General features: G+C 41.2%; 1 long non-coding RNA gene across 1 annotated transcript; it reads left to right on the forward strand.

The window, feature by feature from the left end:
* Positions 1–711: 711 nt before the first annotated feature.
* On the forward strand, positions 712–5,127 carry LOC128326257 (uncharacterized). Its single transcript, XR_008307910.1, has 3 exons — positions 712–887; positions 2,260–2,319; positions 4,309–5,127. It is a non-coding gene; the product is annotated as an uncharacterized LOC128326257 (long non-coding RNA).
* Positions 5,128–6,285: the final 1,158 nt, after the last annotated feature.

Genomic DNA, 6,285 nt, shown 5'->3' on the forward strand with positions numbered 1-6,285 from the left:
CTTCCCATTTGCACTACTTAAAAATGAATTGTTATAAGATTTAATGATATGATAAGCTTTAACGTTCCCCTGGGAAGCTACTGCAGCTCTGCCAATTTGCATAAGCATTTTCCTACACATAATAGTTGTGTGCAAGCTCTCTGATCTCATTATTCATTAGAAAATTAATGATATCTCTCCAATGTGAAAAGCAGGCCATCACCGCAAAGAGTGGTGGAAATTGGCTAGTTTTGTGATGCGGTGGTCATTTTCAATTTAGTGGCCTGAAAAAAGGATGCTTTTAAGCAAATAAAAGGGGGCTGACATCAAACAGATATTTGTCTTGCTGCCAAGAAACCAGATTCTTTCGAATGCAGGAAGGTGGGACTTGAGTGAAGTGAATAGGGAAGAAAAGGAAACAGGCCAGTCACAGTTAAGCAGCTCTGCCCCATTCATGAAAAATGTCTAGGCATGTTTCCCCATTGCCAGAAGTTTTTCTTTCTTTCTTTCTTTCTTTCTTTCTTTCTTTCTTTCTTTCTTTCTTTCTTTCTCTAAAATGCAAAGCCTGCGCTTTGTTCTTGCCAAAGAAAAAATCAACAGCCTGTTGTCTTCTTTAAAAAATAGAAATTATGGACAATGTCCCTATGCATGCATATGGGTTTAAATGGTCTCTGCCATTGTCTACCCAGGGAGCAAGAGGCAAACAGACACACTGCTGTACCCTTAATTAAAAAATTTTCAATCAATCAATCAATCAATCAATCAATCAATCTTTATTATGGTCTTTGACCAGTATAAAGTGGATTACATTAGTGCAGCATTAAATGGCATTAAAACAGGCCATGCCTGGAACTCTAAGTACAGAGGCTAAAAACTTTACACTGTTATACAGCTACTGTTAGACAATGGTGAGCTACCTTAAAACTGCGGTTAAAATGGGTAAAATTAGTGTAAAAAGGGTAAAACAGGTGTGGCTATATAAAAGCTTTAAGTGGCTACAGTCTTAAAAATTTGACATCTTTAATCTTAAAATCAGTCTGTAAAGCTGTAAAACTATAAAATGCTGTTTAACTATAAAATGCTATATAAAATGCTAAAACTAAAAAACACCATTTTTAAAAGCCTTAAAATGCTAAAACTAAACATGCACTGTGTCAGGCCTGCTAAGATTTTGCTTCCTGTTAGGCTCCTACAAATTTTACATGCTGCCACACAAAACTTGGCAACATTATGTGTGATAACAAGGTTGGAGTTAGAGAACAAGAGAGAGAGATGTAAAATTGACATGAGTGACCTGGGGACTTGATTAACAGCAGAAGGACGAGGTTGATACGAGTGTCTCTGTAGAATAGGCAATGGAGAAGGGCATGCTCTGTTACTTCAACTGGCCCAGAATTGCGGGGCACAGGCATTCTGAGAAGGGGGTCTTCCTGTATCTGCCTTCAAGCACAGCTGAAGGGAGGGCACCACAGCAGGCTAGGGTGAAGGCCATTCTGCGTCTGGGGTCTTCCAGCTGCATGAGGCTGCATGCAGTGGGAGATGCAATGTATCTTAGTCTTTAATTGATGAGGAAGTTCAGGATCTTGCCTAAATCAGTTTGGAGCTCTATATCCATTATGCTTTGTTTGATGAGTTTTTCTACCTGTTCATAGCCCATGGAGAGTATGAGGGGAGGGGAGAGTCCCAGGGATGACATTTTTGCCAGAAGTGTCATTTTCCAGGTAGACTGGAAGTGTTGTGTTGGGGGGCTAGACCCAGTGGGTGAGGGATAATCTTAACCAGTAGTTGAGTATGGTCAACAAAACTCCGGCCTCCACTTTCACCAGACCTGCCTCTAGATGTAGGCTAGCATTAAAGACATACCGTGGTACTTGGAGAACTAGTAATTTGGACTGTACATGCTCCAATGGGGCTAAGTTGGAGAAGGGGCCCAGTTGAGCACCATAGAGGAGTTGCGCCAGTGGCTTGGCTTCAAACAGTTTGTGGGTCACTGGTATGTAGTGGCCTCCTCTTGATCAGAATAATTTTAGGATGGCAGAAGCGCTCCTCTCTGTTTTTTGGGCAGCGTGAGAGCCGTGAGCTTTTCTGGTGCCAGAGGCATGGAAGACCACACCCAACCCTTTCAATGTTTGTTCAGGTGGAACTAGTTCAGGAAGAACTAGGTAATACAATCAATATTGGGCTGCCAATATGGTATTGTCCAACCCTACCCTCCCCATCCTGTAATGTTTAAGAACTCGTATTGCTGTGATCACATCATATTCTGCATTTTCCACTCAGAGTATGGCCTGATGCTGACAGAGCTGAGGAAATGTTCCACATACTAACACTGTAATACAGGTAAGTGTTTCTGAATATTGCATAATGGGAAGGGTCAGGGTTGCACTCAATGAGTGATTGCCATTTTCAACAACAGCCCCTCTGTCAAGCACAATGTCCACTTCCCAGGGCTGTGTGATGCTTAGGATGTTGAATCAGATCTTAATCTAAGCAGGCTAATTCAAATAAATTTGCTTCAGTTTGGGTATGAATCGAAGCAAATTGGCTTACTTCACAATTCAAATCTGATCTGGCAATTTTGAGTGAGAGGACTGGAGGTTAATCTTTTTTATATGGGGAGAAATCTCAAGCATCAAGCATCCCCGCACAAAACTCCAATTTTTCTGTGATTTGGCAGACATTCCTATTTTATAGCTGCTTCCCTCATGAACACAAAGTAATCTAAAATAAATAAATAAATAAACAAATGAAAAACCAAAGAGTTTATTCAGAAACAAAACTCCATCTCCTCCTCCTCCTTTCCTTCCCCTTTCCCTTTCTGACTCTACCCCCCACACTCTCTACAGGATCCCCAGTGGCCAGATTTGGCTTTTTAAAAGCCAAATTCTGGCTTACGGCCCATTTGACCCACGAGTATACCCCTTAGGTTCTGGCAACCTCAAACTACTAAATAACAAAACATAAAAGTTACTGGATAGAATACAACTATTCCCTCACAAGGAGTGAACACTCCTGCAATTTTCATCCCATTATGCCAAGACATTCAATTATAGGCATTTTAGTAAAATACTATGACAATGACGACAAATATTTATATACTGCTCTTCAACGAAAGTTCTCAAAGTGGTTTACACAGGAAAATAAATAATACATAAATAAGATGGTCCCCTATCCCCAAGGACTCACACTCTAAAAAGAAATTATAGGCATTTCAGTGATTCTCCATTATAGTTTATGGGCAAACTTCACATCAACTGAATCAAAGCACAATGTTCAGCTTAAGCAACGAATCAAATTGATCCCCCTCTGACTGTCCAAAGTGGCTTCCAAATCAAATTTGTCTTTGTGCACAGCCTTAGTGTTTTTACCTTAGCTGAAGCATATTCACTTTTACAGAGAAATGGTTCACAACTAAGGGCACTGTTGTGCCATATGACTAGCCAACAATCAAGGGAGGCAAACCTCAAAAGGTACTTATGGAATTTCTTAATAATGCACTCCAATTTGCTATGCTTGCAACATTTTGAACATGATACACAACCCAGCATTAAAGGCAACTGTAAAAATTTTTTTTAAAAAACATAAACCAGACAACATAATGGCATTTAAAATCTTAAACATGTACACAAAAAACATTGGCTGACATACATAGAATACAGTTCATCATTGTTTAAAATGGTTTTAATTTTATTTTTAATCTGTGTTTTATTGTAAACAGCCCAGAGATGCAGGTTTTGGGTGGTATACAAATATGCTAAATAAATAAAAAGTGCTTGCCTAGTAACATTTGGTTGTGCAATTTGGTTAAACTGTATTATGCAGGAGTAATACCATTGGAAATAATGGATCTACTCTTGTGTAATTCAGCTGACGAACACAATGTTACTAGGCTGCTGTCCTATTGTGCAGTATGCCAGCCATTATCATCTTAAAGCTACAAAACAGGAATGCACAACAAGACTAAGATATGTATAACAGGATTGAACTGAAATGCCCCCTTCTTTCGGATTTTAGAAATTTTCAGGAGGCAGCAATGAAAAGGGCAAAATGTGCTTGAAAGGAGAGGTGGGGTTACTGTGGCAGTGCCCCAATGAATGGCACTATATTATTTATTTTTATTATTTACTTATTAAAACATTTTTATACTGCCCAAAACTTACGTCTCTGGGCAGTTTACAACAGACAATTCTCAACAATTGTTTACAACAATTATCATGTGGCATTGTACTAAGAGGAATTGTGGGTTAAAAAAAAAAAAGAGGTGGCCAACATTTTTCAGTCATTTGTTTATTAAGAACATTTCTACCCCTTCCTTCTGCCTCAATACAGAGGTCTCAAGAAAGCTTACTGGAAGCCCATACAACGTTTTTAAAAAAATCTTTTTGGTCTTGTTACACCATAACTCATCACTGAAAGGAGGAGTAGAAGGAGGGGAGGAGGAGAAGGAGGAGTCCCCTAGAACTGGAGTATCCCAGATACAGGTTTCAGCAGTGAGAGTAATCCAGAAGTGAGTAAAACAAAACAGACTAGGAAATCTATCTATCTACCTCCATTTTACATCCTGCCCAGTATAAGTGACTGGGATAATGGACCAAAGTGGGAATTTCCAGAAGCTGGCTTGACTGAATCAGCCCTGCTGCTCTGACAGAATGTATCTCTGGATGAAGATTTGTGGCTAAACTTATATTTGCAATTTGGACCAAGGCATGGACTATATTGGCAGGGAAGCAAGTCAGGAGTAGCAAGAGGAAGAATGAAGGACCCCTTCCTCAGCATGCTGCTGAAGGACAATAGGAATGGAACTTCCATTGGGTCTTCATGGAAATGTGCCAAGCATCAGGAATCGCTACAGACATGGAATTCTACACAACCCCACAAGAAAAAGCAGCACCGCTCATTAAGGGAAATGTGGTTTTGGAGTGGAGGACTTTTGGAATTGGATATTTGTATAACTTCTCCCAGTGTGAGGAGGTGCTGCTTAAGTTATGGAAATCCTCACATGTGGCAATGAGCACTGGTGCCAGGAGTCAAAACCTTGTATTTTAATGTAGGTAAAATTGAGTGAATGGAAATCACAAATGGAGATATTTTTTTGTCTACAGTGGAAAGTTTGTATTGGTGATGAGGAAATGAATAGCTGAGAAATGATCACTTTCTATGCTTCTGATTTCTCATTAACCTGATTGCCTATCCTCTTTCCCAGGAAGAGTTGTAGATCCTTTGGAACTGATCTAGGAACCACACACTGTTTGGGAAGGAAGTGGTGTTACCATTCCATTATTAGGGGGATTTTTGTTTTATAGCCCAGAAAGGCCTATAGATGTTTCATCCCTGGGAGCTAGTGGCTAGGAGATGCTTTCCTAATAGGTGGGGGGATCTCTGTGTGTTTGAATGAGGTGCTATCAGATTGGAGGACGTGATCCTAGTGCTCCAAGTGAGAGAGAAGTGGGATTGTTTCATTTCAAATTTAGCCAGGCTCAATTACATCAGTTGGAAGGAAGTCAGATGGTTTTAAGTCCACTTGAAAGGAAGTGGGATAGTTTCCCACCCCATCCCACTGCACTGAACATTAGCCAATATGTCTCCAGCTGAGGTGAGGTGGCAGATGTAAGAATGGATGCAAGAAAGAGGGAAGGAGGGAGAGAGGAGATTGGTGGCTTACATGCAACTCCAAATCACGGGTCCAATGGACCTAAGGTTCTGGGGCCCCACCTACACCCACTTCCCAGACATAATGCTCCAGAGGCTTTCTGCAGCCAGTGAGACTGCAGAGAGGCAGGGGAGTTGGCTGTGTGTGCTTCATTCTTTCCTGAAGGATAGCCTGCACAGTCAATAGGAGCCGGAGCGAGGGAGGAGCTTCCTCCCTTAACTCCGGTTTTAGAGCAGTGAAACTGTGTGCCAGTGTTCGCATGTAACACTGGCAAAGGAAAACCGGAGGCAGAGCAAAGGAAACAGAGCATACTGAAGATGGCATAACACAGTTTGGGGAGGGAAACCACAAGACCATTTAAAAAACAACAACAACCTGCAATTGCCCAGTTCGCATGCTCAGGTTTGGGAATCAGAGGTGAAGGGACCTCCAGTTTCCCATTATGTGTGAACCAGGCAAGAGGGAGACGGGGAGGGAGGGGGAGTTGGTATTAGTGGACAACCCTGAGGCAGGGTGCTACCCAAGTTGCTCTCTGGAAGTGGGGTCTTCTGCTTTGGAAGAGTGCATGTTTGCCTCCACTATCTTCGGTTTGTATGTCTGTAAATAATAAAATATTACAAATACATCCTCTCTCCAGTGCTCCTTCATCTGAAGGA

Source organism: Hemicordylus capensis, chromosome 5 (genome assembly GCF_027244095.1).
Source record: "Hemicordylus capensis ecotype Gifberg chromosome 5, rHemCap1.1.pri, whole genome shotgun sequence".
NCBI lineage: Eukaryota > Metazoa > Chordata > Lepidosauria > Squamata > Cordylidae > Hemicordylus > Hemicordylus capensis.